Raw genomic sequence first — 19,507 nt, 5'->3', positions numbered from 1 at the left:
TCCACCTACCCGAGGGCACAGAGCACTTCTGGGCCCTCCGTATATAACAGGCATTGTTAGCTTTAATGCACACTTTAGCTCTATAACATATCCCTGTTTGAACATTCCTTTTTTTTCCCTTTAGGAAGACGGTTCATCAAGTCAGAGGCTCTTAGTCTAGCCTGCCCCATTTCTGGGTAAGTGTACACATATTTTGTTATGTCTATGACTAAGTTGCTTTTAAGGACCTGTTTTCTAACCAATATCAATGGGCCTCATTACGGGTCTGGCGGTAACCCTGTAAATATTTAGCGGCACCTGACTTCCCGGTGCCACCAGGAGATTACAACCCTGTCGGCCCGGAAAGTGAGGCGCTGGTAAAATATAAGTCTCAATTCCCATAGAGTCCCAGATGACTCTATGGGAGTGGAGACACTGAAGCACCAGCACCTTTAGCAACGGTGCCAGTACTTTCGTGACCGGTCTGCCTACTGCGGCCACTGTGCCTGGCAGGGTCAGACTGTCATGTTCCGGTCCAATTGGCGGTGGTTACCGCGTTTGCGGCTACTCCTCCACTGAATGTGTCATCATGTTCACTCGGAACGGCCAGCAACGCTTTAGTGTTCAGCCAACATGGCCATCGCTGGGAGGTACTTAGCGTTCGTACTCCGAGCAGGTCGGCGCGTTGCAACCGTCCGGTTAGCTTGCTTCTCTCTGCTGTTAAAACGCTAGTATTTTTCCTTCTTGTTTCACTTCATACCGAAGCCCTTATTTTGCTCTCTCTCTCTCTCTCTCCTTCCTTGCGCCTCTGCGCTGCTTTTTTATTTTTCTCTTTCCTTTGTTGTTTTACTCTTATTGTTTGCCGGTCCTTCTCCTCTTTAATTAGAATGCCCCCCCTACTTTTCCTACCTCTTATTTTTGTGCTGTTCTGACTGACTTCACTCTTTTCCCCCCTCTCCTGATTCTGTGCCTTGTATCTGGTATATTACTTTTTTGGGCACAGTTTCTACACTCTCGCTGCTGTTCATTCATCATTACAGTGGAGGCTACTTCTTACCAGCTTGTGATTTCCCTTTTCCCAATAATTTCCTACTTCCCGCTCCACTAATAGATCCATACAACTGGAGTACTTCTTTTTTCTGTTCTGTCCTGACGCTGGAAGTGTGCCCTACATTACTCAAGGATTGCAAGGGTTTTTATTCTGCCTGCAGGGTTTTTCCCCCATATCTGACAGCCTGTTCCCAGGGCTGTAGCCATAGCGTGGTATTCAAACAGCTTCACTGTGGCTGCTACCCATGGCAGGCACATACTACTAAAGAAGGATGAGGACTACCTGGCACACTAACACGGACTCCTAGAAATCCCTGAGACAAGTAACAGAGGTGAGGAGAGTAGTGCAGGGTGTGGGGTGGAGAAGACTCAAAGTAAGAAGATTTGGGAGGAGTCAGTGGGCATAGAGGACACAGACCTGTCGAGCACAGCGGCTTCAGCAGGCAGAATTAGAATTTGGCGGTCCGGAAACAAAAGTGCCGGTAGGCTTACAGGCACCCTTGTTTCCGGACCAACACTATTGTAATGAGGCCCAATGTCCCACAGGACATCCAGAACACCATATCTGTATAGCGGACTCCAGACTCAAGCGTCACCGACAGGTAACATTGATTGCATCATTAATTATTAGTATTAAATAACCCTTCTGTGTATTGCAGATTCCTGATACACAGCATTCTAAATTTAGCTCCTACATGCACAAGTTTTACCATGCACGGTAACTGTCATGTGTCCCCTTCTGGGGCACTTTTAGAACACATTTGCATTCAGCAATGTCTCCAGAATATACCTGAATATACAGAGTTCTATATTTATTCTTTGTAGAGCACCACAGGAGATTCCATCCAATCATATTATATTTCCCTTGACTGCCCCGATGAAGGCCCATCCAACTACAGCACGTCAACTGCTCTTATAGGCCAAAACACATTGGGCCTCATTCCGAGTGCGGTGGTAAGGGGTTAACGGCACCGGTAAGGATGCTGCTGCCGTTAACCCCCTACCGCCGCATTCCGAGGTCCCTTAGCGGGTCCCACTAGGGCTGGCTGGTTTTACCGTTATTAGCTCCTTCCCCATTCCCATTGAGCCCTATGGGGGCTCGAATGGGGAATGGTTTTCGGAATGGGGACTTACCGGGTCCGCAAAGGTCGGAATGTCCTGGTAAGTCCCCATTCCGACACCACGGATCCATACACAGGTTTGGAGGCAGCCATGGTGCTGCAAGCACCATGGCTGCCTCCAAACTCGTAATGACCCCCATTGTGTCGACAACCTAACAGCCAAACAGTGTTTATCTTGCACACTGTTTACCCAGCTAGTAATTAAGCATGTATATTTTAATACGGTTCCTATAAAATTCAAAGGGGTCGTCTTACACTCGTATGATTCATCATTTGCAGATTGGATGACGAATTTGTGTTTGTTAATATATGTTTATTTTCCTGTGTTACACTGTTAAAATGTATTATACCACTTTCATTTGTTTCTTTTGCATGTCTATTGTCCTCCATTTAGGTAGGCACACAAAGCCTTATTTGCGGTACAGTATATTCGGGTTCGCCCTGATCATATTTGTTTTATATACACGTGTTACTGCAATGCCAGTCGGTGTTGAAGTATTTGAAATCTAAGCAATATCGGAGAAGAGTCACAATATTGTGGCAAAAACAAAGTGGCACTGAATTTTGCATTCTTTCAAAAAAGTTACAAATGGGTATGACATTTTTCGGGTGGCAGCACAGAATGGTGTTGGTCTCGGACAAGGAGGATAAGAAGTGGGTGGCAAAGGGAATACCTCTGGCTTCCACTGTTGAAGAGAGTGCATAGGAGCAAAAATGATAATAGGGCAAACAGTTTGTCACTGCGATTTTAAGTGCCACAACATTTTCATTCATGATTTTGTGAAATGGATCCACTACACCCTTAGGCTGCATGATGAATTAGTAGCAAAGTTGTTATTGTCACTTTCCTGATGCCCATCTGATTCCATGCGCTGGTGTCTCTGCTGTTCTTCTGGGCCTGTGTGCACTGTGACATTTGAAAGGGCAGGCTTGGTGAGGCATTCCTATTTCCCATTGGTGAAGAGAGACTACTGCTCCTGCTTTTCTATCCCTTGCCCCAAAGGGACTTGCCGAACACAAGGCTACTTGCAATTTCTGTCATATGTGATCTGCTCCTGATCCTGCTCTTACATTGGGCCTCATTACGAGTCCGGCAGTAAAACCGCCTGGTTACCGCCGGACTCGTATTACCATTCTGCCTCCGTGATTACCAGAATTACCGGGGCATTACAACCCCGGTTTTTCGGGAATCACGGAGGCGGAATGGTGTTAATCCCCATTCCCATTGAGTCCTATAGGACTCAATGGGAATGGGGATCATGGAAACGCCGGCAGCATCTCGTAATGCTGCCGGTGTTGCCTCATCCGCCTGCAGGCGGGCAGTGTTAAACCCGCCAGGTCAGACCTGGCGGTAACATCACCTCCCGCCTGCAGGAGTCGGGATCAGGCGGTCCGGAAACAATGGTGGCGGCGGCCCATTGTCTCTTTCAGCACCTGATTTAGCTTCTTACTTTTCTTCTAAAGGTTGCTCTCTTACGCCACCATCTTCTTCAATTACCACTGTCTCTTCTCGTCCTGCCCCCTCTCCGTGCATGTCTTCTTTTCGCCCACTCTCCAACTCAGGCCCCCACCCTACTATTGTCCAGAGCCCATCCCACTTCACCACTTTCCGATCCTCTTCCCTTATGCTTAAAGTTTGTCGTTTTCTTCCTCCCTATCTTAGTTCCCTTACTATCTCCCTTATGTCCTCAACCTTTCCTTCATCTTTTAAGCATGCTACAATTCTTCCCATTCTTAAAAACCCTAGCTTGATCCCTCCCTCCCCGATCTCTGACCTATATCTCTTCTCCCTTATTTCTCTAAGCTTCTGGAGCGTCTAGTTTATTCTCAAGTCTATCTCTTTATTACCTCCAATTCTATTCCCCCTATCTTTCCGCTTCTGCCATTACACAGAGACCGCAATACTCTGTCTGACATTCACTTCTCTCAGCACAATATCCTAAACATTCCTCTCGTCCGATTCTTTTGTCAGCAGCTTTCTACACTTTTTACCACTCTCGTCTTTATTTTCTTTCTTCACTGGAGTTCTCTGGGGCTGTTCTTAACCGGTTTCACTAGTATTTGTCCAGCTGTGCTTATTCTGTTTCTTGGGCTGGAAAAACCTCTCCTTTTTTTCCTCTTCATCACAGAGTTCCCAAAGGCTCTGTCATAAACCCTCTCCTTTTGTTTCTTTATACTAGCCCTTCCTCTTGCTTCTGGTATTACATCTTTTTGCCTGTGCCATCACATTTATGCTGACAACACTCAGCCCTGTGCCCAATCCCGTTTCAGCTCCTTTTCTCTTCTGGCACCATTACATTGGAACACGCTTCCCCTCTCTCTTCGCTATATTTCTTCGTACCCACTCTTCCGTTCTGGCATTAAAGACTATCTTCTTTCATCCTAATAATGGTTTATGGTGTAATTTTGCACCTGATTTGTACTGCTTTTGTTCATAATATAATATGATAGGATATGATATGGCATTTATAACGCGCCTATACACAAGTGTTTCGAGGCATGAGAAGGCAAGGAAGGGGGAACAGAGGGAAGACAGACAACGATCTTACTAGGCCAGGTGTCATTCAGATCATGCAAGTGCATGGGAAGGGGGAAAGGGGAAGGGAGAGGGGACAGTGCAATACATGGGAGAGGGGAAAGTGCATTACATGGGATAGTAGAATAAATAAGATAAATAAACAGCCGGATGCTGGCAAGTTCAAGGTAAGAGCAGACATAAGTGCTGGTGGGGGACTGTAGGGATAAAGAATACAGTCCCCAGGTGCGGGGGTTGCCAGGGAGGCAGTACAGGTGTGCAAATGGCGGGGTCTGGGCCCAGGTCACAAAGGGTGGCCAGGTAGCCAGTGCAGTTTAAGCCAGGAATTCAGCAGGGGAGAGGGGGAGAGAAAGCATAAGCAAAGACGAAGGTTGTGAGGTGCTTCCGGAACCAGAGATGGTTCTCCTCAAGTTTCAGGGAGGCAGGAAGGCTGTTCCAGAGGGAGGCCCCTGCCGACGAGAGAGATCTACCACCAACTCGTTGCTTGGAGAAGTGACGGATCCAGAGGGAATATAATATAATACAATTGTCTTGGGAGGATAGCTCGGGGGCAACGCGCTCTCCTTGGAAGCAAGATGACACAGAGCAACACAGTTTCGATCCCCGGTCTGCGCTTAGAAACCTCTGGGTATTAAGTGCCTTATAAATAACCTATCATAATAATTATACATGATAATAAATACAAAGTGAACTGGGCTGTTAAGTCTTTGTCACATCCCATTGTAAGATAAACAAACCACGGCCTGCGTATAAATCCAAGTCAGCGGTGAGTTTGATGCAGCTTCACAATAACTAGCCAATGATATAAGCATATAAATGGCACAAGCTGACAGTGGCTTAACAAAGGCCAACTATTGTTACTGCTTGTTTTTCTGATTGCTGAGTTAGCTACAACCTTACCTGAAGCTCCGAACTCTTTGTAGCTGCCCTTGATGAGTGTGTCCTGTGCTGCAGCCGCTCCTACTGTACATGCTCTTTTCAGGGATACTGACTGTGGACGAGGTCACGCTACATCTATCCTGTGTATCAGATGGCAGCTGGCACTACAGCTACCCATGCAGACCTGCCTTTAAACAGAGCAGGTGCTTGTAAGACAAGCCTAGGGCATTACAGCCTCCAGGACTGGTCCCCTGAAGGGTTAGGGCTGTGTCGCTGCATCTAATCACAATCTCAACAGAGACAAAACAATACCATCGAGCCGACCTTAAATAACCAGGCCCTTCAGGATATTGCAGCAGGAAATGTAAAATGTTGCGGCACAAAATTGTATTTATTGCAACATTTCTGCAGCACATGTTTTGACTGGAGGGTGTGTGATTGGCACATTGCAGGAAAGAGGCAGTGTGCAAAGCAAAACTTTACATTTCCTGCCGCAATATAGGTTCTGCACAACAATAGTACCTGTGACTTTTTGCGGTCCATCCCCTTCACAGTCATCATAATGAACAGGTGCCTGGTCGAAAGTGGTCAACATATTAAGAGCACATGTTCACTTGCAGGATCGATAGCTCACCGAGATATGTGCTTGCTGCTGAGATCAGTTTTCACAGGCCATAGGTTCAATTACCAAAAGGGTCAAGTCAGCTTTCATCCTTCTGGGGATAATAGGTTATGCAACATTACAATGGCCAAAATGTGCACTGCTGCTGTTGAGCATGGTATCAAGCGCTATGAAAGCAACTTACTACCAGTTCTGTTTGTTTTGTCTATAACCCGTGCACAGTGCCTATGTGCATTGGCTCAGAGCAACTTGTTTGAGAGAGAACATGAATCAGTTACCTAGTGACCAAGCCATTTTTGGTGTTGGCTATTAGTTGGCGCTGAAAGCGCTACCTATAAAGCTGAAAATATTATCATTAAAATAAGAGCTTTCACATGAGAGCTTAAAATAGGGGCTTTGGATGCAGGTTTGTAATGCTTTTCAATGCAGGTTGACATATGAGGATGAATATTATGTAGTTTGGCCATGTGAATAAAACAATTAAGAAGGTAGATCGATTCTTCAACAGTTCAACCAAAATCCAAATCTAGTTAAGAAAATATATCCATTTTATTTTAAACACAGTAGGGCCTCATTACGACCCAGGCAGAGGACCATGGTGCTAATAGCAATTCGCCGGTGTCCGCCATGGCGGAATGGCGAATTACCACCCCATTCCAAGGTTGGCAGGGCGGTAATTCCCCATGCCGCCATGGCCCTTCCCCCATTCCCATTTTTGCCCCATAGGGCTCGATGGGAATGGGGAAGGCGCTAAGTACGGTGCCGCAAATTGCGGCACCGTACTTAGCACCAAGGTCCCTTTGCGGGTCCCTACTTTAACGGCTGGTAAAACCAGCCGTTAAGGTCGGGTCCTGCAAAGGGACCTCGTAATAAGGCGCTAATAGGTTAACGGAGCCGCAGCCTTTTACGGTGCTGTTAACCCATTAGCGCCTGGGTCGTAATGAGGCCCAGTGGTTAAAAAACGAATCAATTCAAGTTTTTTTATATGAATACAGTTAATACACTTAAAAAGTATTCTGAAACAATAGTCTAGTAATGTTGTGATCCCTCTTGATGGAACACAAAATGACCGTAAATGAGCCTGTTTAGTTGGAAAACAAGGATAGCTCCTATTCTTTTCAATAATAACAATAAATGTTTAGATTGTCATCAAACTCTCTTATAATAAATTATCGCCCATCACCAAGTGAAACCTATAGGGTTTTCCTCCCATTCCCACCCATCTCCTCCCACAACACACCTCTTTCTGCACTCTTGGGCTGATTTTCAACTGTGTGGTGAATTTGTCAGCTATTTTTACTTCCAAAATGGCAACCGCCATCTGTTAATGTTATAAAAAAGTAATTTGAGTTGATTGATGCTTTAAAAAATATTTACTGAACGGTTTTAGTTATGTTACACATTGTAATTTATTCTGCAATTCAAATAAACAAGTTACTGTTATAAATAAGTTTTTGGCAAAATGTCTGTAAAAATATCCATTTACTTATTTGTGGGTGTGTGTCTAGTGTGTTCTGATGCAGCAGTACCTGATATGCAATGTGATGTCACTATGATGTGATTTGTTGGCCCAGAAGCAGTCTGGCAGTGCAGAGAGTCCCAGAGACCGCCCCTGAGCTGCTCGCTGTGTCTGCATCTTGAGCCCGCTGTATCTTGCGCTGAGACTCGGTCGGGCTGAGCAGCAGGTAAGGATTTGCTGCCCTCCCCTCTTTGACTTGTGGACTTCGTCTGCTCTTCTCTGCTGCTCCCTAGACTTTCTGACCTGCATAGTCTAGCCGTCTCTGCCTGCCTTTCTTGGGCACACCCAGTGATTGACCAGGTGCCAGTACACTGAAGCCTCAGCCTTTATTTAAACAGGGGCACAGCTTTTAACTGTGAGACAGAGGTATAGAGCCAGCCGGCGGGGCGAGGCAGGATAAGAAACAGCCATATATGCACTTCGGTGTCGCAGCTCATGGCTACGAAGGTGCTGAAGCCGGAAGCCCAAGCGGACGTAGGTAACCCGAGCTCTGCTGTTACGATCAGGCCTTATACCGCATTGTTTTGAATGTAACTACTACATTGGATTAATGTTAGTGGATTACTACCATCTCTGTGTTTAATTTTATTTCTGCAATTGATGGGAGTACCGTGAATATATTTTATTTTGACACTGCGTTGTCAGCATACTGCTCGGAACCTTGTATTCTCTAAGTGATGATTAATGTTCCCTTAAACAAGAGGTGCGTATACTCAGTTCCAAGATGGCTGCAGCATTTGTTGTATTTGTTGTACCCAGGCTGAGCGATAAGTCAGCCAATTGCTTGTGTCCAAGAGCGCTGCGCATGTCATTGCATTGATGTGATGTAAAGTTGTTCTCCTTCAGCATTTGGAATGAGTTTAAATACCGTCTATCGCAGGCTTTGTTTAAAGTCTCATGCATGCCAACCCTCCCGATTTAGGCAGGAAACTCCCGATTTTGAGGTGAAAAATATTGCAAGGTTTCTGAAGAAGAGGGTATGCCCTTGAAACACGTAAAGCCATAATATTGTGTATCTTGGATTCAAGAAGAATATGTTTACTTGATGTGATTAAAAAACATTTTGTGTATTTTATGAAATCCACACTCTCTGAAATTCTTTTCTTTTGACATGCAAATTTGAAACAAACCTGTATTGAATCATTTACCCTACATTGGTTGATTTCTATTAAGAATCTTTTAACACCAATTTTGGTGGATTGTTGATAGTGTGCGAGGGACGGGAGGATCCCTACTGTTGGATCTTTTTTTGTTCTATGTTTATAACGGGGCCTTTATGCCAAGGCCTTATTTCCTCCCTTGCACCTCAAATATCTGAAAACCAGTTAGTCTGGTCTATTAAATTTTGTTTTAAAACAACAACTTTAATTTTAGTGTGCTCCTATACCCAGGCTTGCTTTTCAGCAATGGCTGAGCAGCCAGGCTTATCTCAAGAGCAAGTGAGCAGTATCAAATAGTTACACAAAGGACAGCAGTTACAATGATTCAAGCAAACACTGACTCAAGGTTTCCAAGTAAAAAAATGTACATTTATTTACTCTTCAGTTGTATAACATTTCACTAAAGTAAAGCAGTTCAAAAATCACACTCTTAATACACCACACCACTCCCAATAGTTTCCAGACAAGTTAAGCTCACAAAATGAAGTGGGAGCAAAATGGCACTCTGTTAATTAAAAAGGAAGGGAAATACAAAATTAGGTAGAAAGGGAACAGTATAAACAGGTAAGTAAAGAGGGCAATCTAGAAAGAGGAACTACAGCGATGGAATCAAGTCAAATAGACTTAGGGCCAAAGTCCATAGGATAAAAGTCTTTTGCTCAACATCACACAGTTCCGGGTAGTTCGCGGTTAAGCCGTTGCCAAGAGTTCAGAACGAAGTTGGTCAGCAGAAAAGTTAGTTTAAAGAGGAGAGAAGGACAAGCCCTCGTATTGGCGAAAGGTTTCACACCCTTCCACCGCGGCCGGATGAAACGAACAACCGGATGTTGAACAGTACCTTAAATGGAGAAGAAGCTATAGCTGCGGCGGACGTTCCTGGTAGTTCCAGCAGGCTCACAGTTCCTGAAGCAACTGTTGGACTGACACGAAGTAGGAAGACTGGAGGATCCTGCACTACCCAGGGAAGAAACCAGCAGCAGAGCAAAGCAACGAATAAAAGGTTCGCTCCTTAAAACCCAAGCAGGGTCTGACGTCACTGGCTATCCGGCCCACTGTAGCTCTGTACATCGAATTCGACCAGAAGAGGGGGTCCTGGCTTGGAGTTTGGGTGAACTGGTTGGTCCCACCAGCTCAAGGGAAGAAGATTCTTGAAAGATCCTCTCTGTCGTTGGAGTCTGAAGATTCGGACCTGCAGCAGGGCTTCACCGGGCGATTCAGTCATGGCAGCGGTCCTCTTCTGTCAGCTCCTCTTCGGGTCTCTCGTTCCAGTGGCGACTCTGCTCTTCTAGACCCAGAGACCTGCTTATTATGCAGTTTTCCCCCATTCACTCAGCCTGGCTGTCAATCACACAGCAGGGGGGCTGTCCTGGCGGGGTCAGTATCCCAGCCAATCAAACAGGAGTGCGACTTGAGTTACCAAGGGAACCCATGGCAAGGGTCCTAAAACCCCTCCCTCACATCCTGTCTACCCAGACCTTTAGGCGCTTAAAGGAGGGCTTCTGTGCAGAAGCCCACGAAAAGATGGTGAACAAAGGAACCAAACCTGGTTTGGCTCGTAGAGACGAACACGAGAAAGACTTTTCCAAAAAGAAATGGCGACTAAACCCAGCTGGAACAATATTAACGACAATATGGTGTAGCGGGTTTAAGTTCGATGCTACCAAGATAGCCTAAAACAATACCATGGTTATTTAAAAAAAACGCGGTAGGAAAAATAGGGTAGTTACCACTGCCACCAGCCAAGTCTTAATGGAAAGGGAGCAAAACAATGCTCCAAGCGAAACAGACGAAAAGGGATAAGTATTAACCCTTTGCAGTACTCCATGTAAGATGGTTTGTACTGGGTCTGTGGATTTGAAAGAGACTAGTAAAGTTAATGGCAACTTTACATGTTATGGGGGAAAGTAGTCAGCCCCAGAAAATGGAGTCTGAGTTGGGAAGTCTAAAAGACCACCCTGTTTCACTGCACTGAGGGTGCTGTGTAACACATAGTAAAAAGATTATGCCTGTGGAGCAGGTGAGGCTCCACAGTCCATGCAGGGTCGGACTGGCCCCTTGGTCTTTCGGCCCGTGGCCGGGCCGAAATCGTCCCTGGGGAGTGGGGGACATGGCTGTGCCAGTTTTGAAGAAAAATAAATAGAAAAAAAAAACAATTTTCAAATAATTGTTTTTTTCAAAAAGCCTTTCATCCTTCTTAGGTCGATAAATGATTAGCAACACAGGTTGGGTGACATTTTATGCACATTTGTTCTATAAAAAAGAGCTTAAGCGTCAGTGCTATACAATAACATATTATCATTTGGCCCTGGGCGTCTGCTTGGATTCACAGTTTAGTGTACCTAGGAACCTGCTATTTGATGCCACTTCCTATTTTGTGAAGGGGGGAAAGGTCGTGTGTCATCGCTTCCCCGGATTGTCACTTTGGGGTGGGGTCAAATGACATCACTTCTGGTGATGTCATCAGAGGTCAAGGGTCGTGAGGCGAGGGGTGGGCCACTCTTTTTTGGGTGACCGGGCCTATTTCTTGTCCCAGTCCGACCCTGAGTCTATGAACACAAAAATGTTAAACACACACAGCAAAACACATGTAAGAGTGGGAAAAAAAGGCTCACACTTACCAGGTGAAAAAAATAAATCCTAGAAATCCAGCAAAGCTGCTGAGGTACTCACTAGGTAAGGGAAATTAGCCATACATGAGAATTCTCCCTAACATGTACCCAGCGCCCAAGAAATAACAATTTTGGTAGTCGGATCACCAGCATGGAGATCGCCTGAGGCATGCAACTCATTAAAAAACTCCTCCCACTTTTGACCAGGAATACAATGGTGTGGCAGCGAACACTGCTGAGCCCCCCTCGAAATTAAACTCCAGAAGTTGGCCAACTGAGACGATGCCAGAGCTTTAAGCATCACTTCAGCATCTGCTTGTAGTAGAAGTGCTTGATGGCCCCTTATCAAGTTCCCATAAGTGCGCTTACATTTGACAATTTTGCACTGTACCTCAATACCAGTTTTAATAATTGCCCTAATGATACTCCGCAGCTCTCTCTTCTTGCCTCGAACCTCTATATTAGGCCCATGTCTAAGGGCTAAGGGCTTACTAGCACTAGAGAGCTTAGAAGCTGGAATCAAACAACTATTTGGGACTGGAGATAATGGGCGAATAACAGAGGGCACATATCAGCAAAATAATTCTGCAATAAATCCAATTCAATGCTAGCATTGAATCTGAGGGCATGTTTGGGGGCCCACCTGACTGCATGGTTCCGGGATTAATCAATAAGGTACCGTACAAAAGATCCCACCCTTGCCTAGCAATACCCCCAAAAGTAAGCCACAGCCGGGCATGATCACTGGCTAAATCCGGCTCAACAGAAAAGCTATCCACAAGGGAAAACAAGAAGATACAAATACAAAGTCAAGGGTAGATCTAAACCGACCGCTCACCCACGTATAATTGGGCAGAATATCCAACCGACAGTTACCATTGAGGGGAACTAAATAAACAGCCTCAAAACAATCACGAAGCAATTGACCTCAAACTCTAGCAGGTTGAGAAACGCACCTGGAAGAACCCACAGAAGGATGACGGATGCCGGGCAGGCAACTCCGGCCAGTGTGACGGAGGAGCAGCAGGCTAGGATGGCCCAACTGCTGCAGCATCACCACAGCGAGAAGAAGCCCAGCAGAGGGGAGGGTGCAGCGGACCAGCCCCAGCAGCAGAGAAGACCCACAGTGGTGCGGGGCAGCAGATCAGAGGATGGACCATCCGACGCAGGCGGGTGGCGTACACCCAGCAGAAGGATGGGCTGGATGTGCCCACCCGCATCAGTAGCGGAGGTGGAGCTGCGCGTGACGATGGCTGGCAGCAGAGGGAGAAACAGTGAAGCTGAGAGCCGACAAGTACACCAACCAGAGGAGAGTGAGCCCAGCGGTGCGCCACCTGAAGTGCGATCCCAAGCTAGTGAACAGGAGCGGCAGATGAGGAGTGCCACATCACCGCAGCCAGCAGACCCACTACGTGGCCCGTGGGAGACCGCCCAGAGGAGTGGACCAGCCGCGAATGAGGTGAGAGGAGGAGCGCATGATACACAGAGCTTGTTGCAACAAACGAACAGAGCTGCACAGACGGCAGAAACCCCTGCCTACACTACGTGTGGGTCATTTAAAACGTGGAAAAGACATGTAACACACACACGTAACACACACAGCACCATGTGTGTTCGGAACATCACGCAGGCAGCACCCATTGCACTGGACTCCTACACGGAACTGCTGCCACAGAACTTACAAGGCAGTTGGAGACTCAGCAGCACTGAAAAGGCTGCACTACGAAAGGCACGTGGGGAAAGCAACCACCCAGCATGGGGACAGTGAAACCCAGTGGCCACCAGCACGGAATGCCACACCATGAGGGACACAGGGGTAAGCAACAAACAGGAACAGAGAACGCCCAGAGAGAGGCACTGGGCAATAAAGCAGCCCAACCCCAGTAAAAGGTCCAAAGCACACACAGGTACCCAGCCCACTATCACCAGCCGGCACAGAGGCCCCACCACGCAAGTCAGCAAGAGTGGCAACACACCACTCATGACGCCACCACACAATTTCAGGTGCCACAGACATATCAGCTACTGGAGGTGACAAGGCCTCTCTGCTCTGCACAGCGTCCTGCCAAGCCACCAACAGCGCTGAGATACCACAGGGCAACCACTCAGCCGCAACACCAACAGCCCACACAGACCACAAAGGGCAGTGGCCCCTATAAGGCCTGGATGCCTCCAGCACCCGGCACTACCTGGTCCGGGGCTTGATACGGCCGCATACAGCCCTACAACTGAACACCGCCAGCAAACCCAACAAAGGCTCGTAACAACCGCAAGTGACCTGTTCACAAAACCACATACAGTGCCCAGAATGCCCCACAAGGCCTGCCGCCCTACAAACAGCTAACTGTCTGGGTAAAACAGATTGGTGATGCCACTAAGCCACACCCGCGAACCACACCATATTCAAGACCAGACACTGCAAGGCCTCAACGAGATAGGAGGCCTAATACAACAAGCTGCCGATGCGGGAGCACGTGCCCTGGCCAATATGGGGCCCGCTTCCCACACCCCATTCCTACGACGGGCCGACCCATTCACCCTCCACCCGCACCATGATCAAAGCCAAAGGTGGGAAGAATGGGACGAAGAGTTTGAGGAGTTCATGCGGGCAATAGGCGACCATGACCCGCGACCATGACCTGCCAACGTAGCCATATTTACCAACCTAGCAGGAAAAGAGAACAAAGGGATCATGAAAACGATCCCGGGGCAGGAAAGGAACACATACCAATGCCGCCTCGCAGAAGTCAATGACAAGCTGATTATACACACCAACAATGAACAATACGCATTCATTCAACGCGTGCAGCTTCCACATGAGTCCATTGATGAATTTGTCATCCGTCTCCAGCAGAAAATAAGCAGCTGCGACTTCAACAACTTCAATGATGAGGGGGCAATACGACTGAGGATCATAGAAGGGTGTACCTTGTCAACACTCAGGAAACACCTTCTCAAAAGGCCCCTCTCCCTACAAAAGATACCCAACCTGGCAAGAACGTATGAGCGAGTATACGCACAGTCAGACACCATTCAAAATAAAAACCAAAGTGACTACATTGCGGCCCTCACAGTAGAACAGCCGGGATACCCTGGGCCTACAAGACCAAGGAGAAGACGAGGACTCAGAAACCCACAACACCAAACCCTGAACAAGAGGAAATGCCACAGGTGCAGATTGGAGGTCCCACACAGACGGCCATTGGACGGAGATACCGGCGATGTAGCCAAGAAAGCCACTTTCAGGCGATGTGCAGAGTGAAACCGCCTACAAACCCTGCATACCGACCTACACCACCACCAAGCCTGGCTTGGATGTCCTGGCCCATCAAGAGGGCCCGCCGCCCCCAGTCAATACACTGAAGGATCCAGGCACCGCCACCGCAAGAGAGATACCTGGTACCACTGGTGGCACAGACTGCCATCATGAGGCCATCCCGCCCAGGCATGAGCACCCACTCCACCCGGAGTTAAACCACTGAGGACCTTACGAGATGCCGAAACGGGGGGACGCAGAAGCCACAATCAACATCAGCAATGAACAAGCATACCCCCTGGGCAAGTCCCAAGCCCATGTATTCCAGTGGGGAGCAGCACAGCCAAAGGGACTGTCACGCTGCGACCCAACCCAGGAAGACCACAGAAGACCCACTGCCATCCACATGGCACTGAGTCCCACCACAGGGCCCAACCATCTCATTAATCAGACGGCACTACAGCACACCCTCATCAACATTGACTATAGATCATTCAAAGTCACCCAAGTAAATAACCACATGCCTGAACAAGATACTGGAGAGACAAAGAAAGCTAAAGAAAGGACATACCGTGCAGTTCCCCCCTGAGTCACAGGGGACAAAGAACCTGTGATAACCACGATAAAGAACCACAGAGGAATGACACCAAAGGCCTCCCTCTTCCACAAGCTATACCTGGAGGAACCTGAACCAACAAAAGAGGAAGCAATCGAGATGGAAGGAGCATAGAGACATACGAAGCACCGCAACGAGAAAATGCGGGCAAGACCCACGAGCAGGGCTCATCGAACCATAAGGAGATCCCCAACGGCTGATTGAGCAAATGTAGCCCGGGAAGTCTCATATTAAGTGGGGGGCAAAGTGTTGTGAGGGAATGACGGCAGAGCCCCTTTAAGGGAAAGGACTCGAGACTGTGGGAGGGGCGGGAGGAAAGGGAGGGACAAGGGGAAGGAAAAGGCAGAATGTAAGGAGGAGAATAAAGAGGAGGTTGTCTGGAGACGAGGCTCTGGTGTCATGTTTAGGGGGCCCATGATGGGGCCCAGTCAAGGGCGCAACACAACCGTAAACCCATCCAATAGAGGAACGTCTAGCATAAATGATTCTTGAATGCAAACCAAATCTGCTTGGGTACTGAGTGTCCGGTTTGTACTCAAGTGGATGAAACCCGCCTCTATTCCATGATACAAGTTTTACAGGAAAGGTTCAGCGAGGATGGACGTGACATCATTATCACTACCAACTATCGGGTAAATTAGCATTGTTCCCCTGTGTGGATTTAACTCTATTTCGGAGTTGGTTTAATTATCTTGGGAGGTAATTAGCCCCTTTCTTTATGATATTATAGAGCCACGGAAACTATGAAAAAGAGGTACAGCTCCCAGCATTCAACCTCTTTTGCTCCAGTCTCTCCTTTTCCTTCCACCTCTGCTTATAATATCCCCCTTCTGTCTACTTCCCTCTCCCTTCTCTGTGTCACACTTTTCCCAGGTCTTTCTAGTCTCCCTCTCCTCATCCCACTTTCACTCCTCCTTGTTCTTCCTCTTCTCCTCCTCCTCCCCTGGCACTCCTGCTCCTCCCTCTCATTATCTTCTGGTTGGTCTCGGACACTGTCTCTACGTTATCCTGCTTCAAATCCCTGCTACCTTCCTACCAAAAAGCTCCATCACTCAGCATACAACAGCGGGAGTTTGTATACCAATGCGGTCCGGCTTATGTGGCACGCAAACACTGTGGCCCCAAATACATTGCTCCCAGAGCCACACACTGGCACAACACGTTGTGTTCCACACACACAGATCATACACAACCACCCTACACTGCTCCACCACACACACATTGCACCACCACATACTTCCCCTCACACACACTACACTGTTGTGGGTACCTGAGCATAGCATGGTAAACCATGCAATGGTTAGTATGTCTGCACTTTTGAAGGCAATCCCCAGGGATGATGCAAGTACTTGACATATGTGGCCGATATCTGGCTAAAGGTGAAGTAGCCAGGCGTATGATGGTAATTCATGACAAATGCTTACACAGTGCCTATACAAAAGCCCAAACTATTGGCTTTGCCAATGGGTGTTAGAAAGGGTGTAGGTATCTTCTTTTTTTTTTTTTTTTTGTAATTTCTAGTTTCTTACAAACTTTTATTACAATTTTTTTTTCCAACTTTCTTCCTCAGTCACTTCACTTTTGCAATAGAGTTGGCGTCAGGAGTTTGGAAACTCATTAATTTCATAGTTTTATGATTTCATGATTTCATGATTTGCTCCAGAAAGTTTATGGCTGCACAAGTCAAGTGAACTGAGGTCCCACTTAAAATTTTCAACCACAATTCTTCCATGCAATCGGTTTGAGGGGCGAACTTAAATAGGTGGAGAGACCTTGCGTCCTTCAGTGAGTGACAATCAGTCAGTAGATGTTTTAGTGATTCTGGGTGATTTCCACAAAACCTGCATGAAGGGTCTTTTACGTTGTCGATGTGTCGGAGAAAGCACATTTGTCTAGTTTTATGGAGGTTTGTTCTTAAACGCAAAAAACTATCTCTGTGATGACGAGACGGAAATGTGCTCAGGTATTTCGGTAAGCAGTCTAATTTGTTCGGAATCATGCTCAGGTCTATGGCGGTCTTTAGTTCATTAAGTTTTCCCATGTTGTCAATCCAGAGCTGACGTCTCCATTTTTTTTTTGCGTTTTGAGGTCGTTCTATTAGCATCTCCATATTGATGTTTGCGGCTTGCATGATTGATTTTACTTTTTTGGCCCATACTTCTTGTAAGGTATTTGATTTTGAGTTTTTTTGTGAGATGAACAGTTTGAATGCTGGCTCAACCTTCTCTAACGACATCTTTCGTAATAAAGTCATTGATTTCCAAATGACAGCTCCATACATTGGTTCGAGTCCTAATTCATAGCGGATTACTGATACTGACAGGTATTTAGGTAATCTTAGCACCCGACGCCAGAATAAACCCTCAAATTTAGACCAGATCTTAAAATCGATGTTCCAACCTGTCTCTGCACCAAACGTCAAAGATGGTATCACCTTTTGTTGGTAGAAGGTCCGCACTGGAATCAGGGAGAATTTTCCAAATTGCGAGTGTATCTTTGCACCTTGTAGGGACAATGTTTTTATTCTTTTTTCGAGTTCAGACACCCAGCTCCATTCTCTTATTGACATAGAGAATGGAGTACCCAAGTATCGAATTGAGGTCACTTCCTCAATCAGGACGTTGTTTAAATTCCATTTGAAGTTCTTATTTTTATGGCCCTCGCCATGGCCTAATTTCAGAATTTTTGTTTTGGCAACATTGATTTTTAAGTCATTGTCCATCATGTAGGTGTTCAATGTATTTAGTAGCCTCTATAGTCCTATTTGCGTTTTGTCAACTAGGACGAAGTCGTCAGCGTAGATCAAGTAGCTTACCGGATTGCCATTAAGTTTAGGTGGAAAGCAGTGAGTATTTGTTAGTGTATCTGACACATCTGCAATATATAATTTGAAAAGTACCGCTGCTAGAGGGCAGCCTTGCTTTACTCCCTTTTTCGTTGGAATGGCTTCAGAAAGAACACCACTTTCGTTCAACCTTATTCTTACTGATGTAGATTCATGTAAGGCTTTTATGGGATTTAGTATGTTTGGAGGACAGTTCCATTTTTCCAGTTTTCCCCAAAGTTTTTCTCGGTTGATTCCGTCAAAAGCTTGTTGCATGTCTATGAATGCAAAAAACAATTTTCTCTTACTCCTCAAAGCTTCCAACTTTAGTAGATTAAGTATAGCAAGGTTGTTTTCAGTTCCTACTCCCTTTGTAAAACCAGTTTGTCGTACATCGTTTAATCCACAGCAGGATGCCCAAGCTGAGATCTTTTCTTGTAAGAACGAGGCAAATACTTTCCCGATGGTGTCCAATAACGCGATGGGACGATAGTTGGCAGGTACGTCTCTGCTGCCTTTTTTGTAGATCGGGACAATAATGGCCTCCAGCCAGGATGACGGAATTGTCCTGGAGGAGGCTATTGTCACGAATAGATCGGCTATAAACTTGGCCCATGCTTGAGGATGTTGTTTAAGCATGATGTTCGATATACCATCTGGGCCAGCTGCTCGGGAATTTTTTTACTTTGATATAGCGCCACTTATGGTCTTCACAGTTTCTACAATGTCCCAGCGTACGTTTTCATTGTTTTTCTCAACCCCCAAAATGGTGCTAGTGGATGAGAAGACGTTTCCAAAGTACGCTACCCAAGCCGCCTCGGGTATTCCGTTAGCCATGATTACAGCTTGATTTGTCTGGTCCATGTTTAGAATTTTCCAAATGTCTCTGGTGTTCTGAGATCTTATCAAGGACAACATCTCCTCGCCACATTCTTGGTCACGTCGGAGGGCAAAAGCTATTGTCCAGTTTCGATATAATTGTTTTCGATGTTTGATTTTTGCTACTCTATTAACGCCACTCCCAGCTCGTAGTTCTTTCAAATCTTTTCTCAGTTTCTTCTTCTCGTTATTCTGAGATACACTCCATGTGTGTTTATGTTTAAGCACTGGGGTGATCTTTCTTGGATGGGAGCTGGCCACAGTTAGGAGAATGGCAGGATAATCGATAAAGACTGTCGGTGCTTCATTTCTTAGTTGAAAGTCGGCAGTGAGGTACTGTATCTGTTTTGATGACATCCGGATTCTATTGCGGCTGGCATTCACCTCTAATTGGGTGCATGCCGTGCCGCTTATACGCTTACAGTGAGGTTGCCAGTGCATTTTCAACGGAAAATGG

General features: G+C 46.5%; 1 long non-coding RNA gene across 1 annotated transcript in view; it reads left to right on the top strand.

Moving 5' to 3' along the window:
- The first annotated feature begins 7,719 nt into the window (after positions 1-7,719).
- Positions 7,720-19,507, top strand: part of LOC138453228 (uncharacterized) — a 134,518-nt gene continuing 122,730 nt past the window's right edge. The window contains exon 1 of the long non-coding RNA XR_011260378.1: positions 7,720-7,872. This is a non-coding gene — a long non-coding RNA (uncharacterized lncRNA). The remainder of the gene's footprint in view (positions 7,873-19,507) is intronic.

The sequence above is a fragment of the Ambystoma mexicanum genome, chromosome 4p (genome assembly GCF_040938575.1).
Source record: "Ambystoma mexicanum isolate Mex_15411 chromosome 4p, UKY_AmexF1_1, whole genome shotgun sequence".
Taxonomy (NCBI): Eukaryota; Metazoa; Chordata; class Amphibia; order Caudata; family Ambystomatidae; genus Ambystoma; species Ambystoma mexicanum.
This window is presented reverse-complemented; position numbering and strand designations above follow the sequence as displayed.